The sequence below is a fragment of the Sinocyclocheilus anshuiensis genome, unplaced genomic scaffold (assembly GCF_001515605.1).
Source record: "Sinocyclocheilus anshuiensis isolate Anshui unplaced genomic scaffold, SAMN03320099.WGS_v1.1 scaffold1001, whole genome shotgun sequence".
Taxonomy (NCBI): domain Eukaryota; kingdom Metazoa; phylum Chordata; class Actinopteri; order Cypriniformes; family Cyprinidae; genus Sinocyclocheilus; species Sinocyclocheilus anshuiensis.
In genome coordinates this window covers 46,810-49,139 of record NW_015557116.1, presented here as the reverse complement: position 1 = coordinate 49,139, position 2,330 = coordinate 46,810, and the positions used below count along the sequence as shown (strand labels likewise).

General features: G+C 40.1%; 1 pseudogene; it reads right to left on the bottom strand.

Annotated features, from left to right (window-relative positions):
- Positions 1-973: 973 nt before the first annotated feature.
- On the bottom strand, positions 974-2,129 carry LOC107677736 (gastrula zinc finger protein XlCGF57.1-like; annotated as a pseudogene).
- Between the last annotated feature and the right edge of the window lie 201 nt (positions 2,130-2,330).

Sequence of the window (2,330 nt, the reverse complement as noted above, 5' to 3'; positions counted from 1 at the left end):
AAAGGCTTCAGTTATCTGTAAAAAAGGAGTTTTCCCCATAAGCGTCAAGCTATGCAGTACTCGTTCCCGTATCTCAGGGAACCGATGTTACGTTAGTAACCGAGTACGTTTTATCACATTAATTTTGTTAACGAAAGGAAAACATGCAGCACATATTTACATATTAATCAAACCTACCAAGCATAATGTTCTCCACCAATCCTCAATTCTAACATGCAACCACAGCGTTTGGTGTGGTTTTGCAGCTATCAGAGTAGAAATTAATGCTGCTGCTCTCCTTATCTTTTTCCATTGTCTCATTTTGCGTTTATATGTATATTGTGAGAATGTATTTTATAGCATTTGATCAGAATATCTGAAAAATCCCATGCATTTACCCACCCATTGGCCCTCCCCTTGAAAAAAATGGGGACAGAAGTGGTCGAAAGTGGACAAGAGGCGGTGATACGGAGTATTTGTGATCTGATCAACCAAAACACATTTTAAACCCAGGTGTAAACAAGGCCTAAATCCGCTGATCAGGTATTTTGAACAAGATTGCCTTGTTTCTGCAAGTCTTTCCACAGTGATAGCACAGGAAAGGCTTCTCTCTGCCATTACATGATTCCTAAAATGTTTCCCATCCGTGAAACTTTCCACAATTCCACACTGATGACATAAAATACAGTTCTTTCATATGTGAAAACTCATGTGGTACTTAAGGGCTGCTTTATATCTGAAACTCTTTCCACAGTGACCACATGTAAACGGCTTCTCTCCTGTGTGAGTTCTCATGTGCCTGTTTAGGGTTCCTTTTCGGTTAAAACTTCTTCCACATTGTTGGCTTCTGTGAACCTCAAGATTGTCTTTCCACAGTGATGGCACAAGAAAGGCTTCTCTCTGGTGTTACATGATTCCTAAGATGTTTCCTGTCTGTGAAACGCCACAATTCCACACTAATGACATAAAATACAGTTCTCTCATATGTGAAAACTCATGTGGGACTTAAGGGCTGCTTTATATCTGAAACTCTTTCCACAGTGACCACATGTGGTCTCATGTGCTTCTGAGACTGAGGCTTCTCTCCAGTGTGAGTTTGCATGTGCCTGTTAAGGCTTCCTTTTCGGTTGTAACTTTTTCCACATTGTTGGCATGTGAAAGGCTTCTTTCCAGTGTGAGTTCTTATGTGGTCTTCAAAGTGTTGTTTGTAATTGAAACTCTTTCCGCACTGAGGGCATGTGTAGGGTTGCTCTCCAGAGTGAATTCTCATGTGGTCTTCAAAGTGCCGTTTTTGACGGAAATTCTTTCCACACTCAGAACATGTGTAGGGTTTCTCTCTATGAGTTCTCATATGGACTTTAAGGTTTTCATGTCGATCAAAACTCTTTCCACACTGAGAGCATGTGTAAGGCTGCACTACATTGTGAATTCTCATGTGTCTGTTAAAGCTTCCTTCTTGAGTGAAACTTGTTCCACACTGTTGGCAGGTGAAAATTATCTCTCCAGTGTGAATTGTCATATGGCAATTAAGGTTTCTTTTCTGATTGAAACTTCTTCCACACTGTTGGCATTTGTAAGCATATGTAGGGTTTCTCTCTACGAGTTCTCATGTGGACTTCAAGGATGTCATGTTGATCAAAACTATCTCCACACTGATCATATGTGTAAGGCTGCTCTCCATAGTGAATTCTCATATGGCAACTTAGATTTCCTTTCCGGTTGAAACTTCTTCCACACTGTTGGCAGGTGTAAGGCTTCTCTCCAGTGTGAACACTCATGTGGACTCCAAGGTTTCCAAGTTGAGTGAAACTCTTTCCACACTGATGACACGTGTAAGGCTTCTCTCCATTGTGAATTCTAACGTGTGCTTTAAGAGTTACTTTTTGACTGAAATGCTTTCCACACTGATGGCAGGCATAAGGCTTCTCTCCTGTGTGAACTTTCATGTGTCTTTTAATACCTGCTTTTTGACTGAAACACTTTCCACACTGTTGACAGGAGAAATAACTACTACTTTCTATCGTTTGAGCCTTTTTTCTTGAAGTCTTTTCAGTCTGTGAGCAACTAAAAGATTTTTCTCCAGTTATGAAATGATGATCTTTCTCTTCCATTTCATTCAGTTCTTGACTCTCCTCTTTCAGCACCATCATGTCTAAGGCAAAAAAAGACAAATAAAAATTAACCCCAATTTAATGGCACAAAGCATCAGACAGTAAAACATTCAGACATGTAAAGTGTCGAAACCAACATACAACTAGATCCTATGCCCATTAAGCAAATGAGAGGTGTTACGTGTAATCTGAGAACCCCTTCTCAATAGTGCTAACTTTCTTTCTTTAGGACGTGTCTCA